This window comes from Arachis stenosperma, chromosome 4 (assembly GCF_014773155.1).
Source record: "Arachis stenosperma cultivar V10309 chromosome 4, arast.V10309.gnm1.PFL2, whole genome shotgun sequence".
NCBI lineage: Eukaryota > Viridiplantae > Streptophyta > Magnoliopsida > Fabales > Fabaceae > Arachis > Arachis stenosperma.
In genome coordinates this window covers 35,964,476-35,966,037 of record NC_080380.1, presented here as the reverse complement: position 1 = coordinate 35,966,037, position 1,562 = coordinate 35,964,476, and the positions used below count along the sequence as shown (strand labels likewise).

The window sequence follows — 1,562 nt, the reverse complement described above, 5'->3', positions numbered from 1 at the left end:
CTAAGGCACAACTCTCTGTAGAGGACCTAACCGAATTCTTCAAAGAAGAAGAAGACATGGCAGCCGAAAACAACAACAATGCCAACAATGCAAGGAAGGTGCTGGGTGACTTTACTGCACCTACTCCCAATTTCTATGGGAGAAGCATCTCTATCCCTGCCATTGGAGCAAACAACTTTGAGCTTAAGCCTCAATTAGTTTCTCTAATGCAACAGAATTGCAAGTTCCATGGACTTCCAATGGAAGATCCTCATCAGTTTTTAGCTGAGTTCTTGCAAATCTGTGACACAGTCAAGACTAATGGGGTTGACCCTGAGGTCTACAGACTGATGCTATTCCCTTTTGCTGTAAGAGACAGAGCTAGAATATGGTTGGACTCTCAACCTAAAGAAAGCCTGGACTCTTGGGAAAAGCTAGTCAATGCCTTCTTGGCAAAATTCTTTCCACCTCAAAAATAGAGTAAGCTTAGAGTGGAAGTCCAAACCTTCAGACAGAAGGATGGAGAATCCCTCTATGAAGCTTGGGAAAGATACAAACAATTAATCAGAAAATGTCCCTCAGACATGCTTTCTGAATGGAGCATCATAGGTATTTTCTATGATGGTCTCTCTGAACTATCCAAGATGTCTTTGGATAGCTCTGCTGGAGGATCTCTTCATCTGAAGAAGACGCCTACAGAAGCTCAAGAGCTCATTGAAATGGTTGCAAATAACCAATTCATGTACACTTCTGAAAGGAATCCTGTGAACATTGGGACAAGTCAGAAGAAAGGAGTTCTTGAGATTGATACTCTGAATGCCATTCTGGCTCAGAACAAGATATTGACTCAACAAGTCAATTTGATTTCTCAAAGTCTGTCTGGAATGCAAAATGCACCAAGCAGTACTAAGGATGCTTCATCTGAGGAAGAAGCCTATGATCCTGAGAACCCTTCAATGGAAGAGGTGAATTACCTAGGAGAACCCTATGGAAACACCTATAATTCTTCATGGAGAAATCACCCAAATTTCTCATGGAAGAATCAAGAGAGACCTCAACAAGGTTTCAACAACAATAATGGTGGAAGAAACAGGTTTAGCAATGGCAAGCCTTTTCCATCATCTTCTCAGCAACAGACAGAGAACTCTAAGCAGAACCCCTCTGACTTAGCAACCATGGTCTCTGATCTAATCAAAACCACTCAAGGTTTCATGACTGAAACAAGGTCCTCCATTAGGAACTTGGAGGCACAAGTGAGACAGCTGAGCAAGAAAGTTACTGAACTCCCTCCTAGTACTCTCCCAAGTAATACAGAAGAAAATCCAAAAGGAGAGTGCAAGGCCATCAACATGGCCGAATTTGGAGAGGAAGGAGAGGAAGTGAACGCCACTGAGGAAGACCTCAATGGGCATGCACTGACCTCCACTGAGTTCCCCAATGAGGAACCATGGGAATCTGAGGCTCAAAATGAGACCATAGAGATTCCATTGGACTTACTTCTGCCTTTCATGAGCTCTGATGAGTATTCTTCCTCTGAAGAGGATGAGTATGTCACTGAAGAGCAAGTTGCTAAATACCTTGGA

At 42.9% G+C, this 1,562-nt stretch overlaps 1 non-coding gene across 1 annotated transcript; it reads right to left on the bottom strand.

Annotated features, from left to right (window-relative positions):
- Positions 1–461: 461 nt before the first annotated feature.
- On the bottom strand, positions 462–569 carry LOC130977554 (small nucleolar RNA R71). Its single transcript, XR_009085241.1, has one exon. It is a non-coding gene; the product is annotated as a small nucleolar RNA R71 (small nucleolar RNA).
- Between the last annotated feature and the right edge of the window lie 993 nt (positions 570–1,562).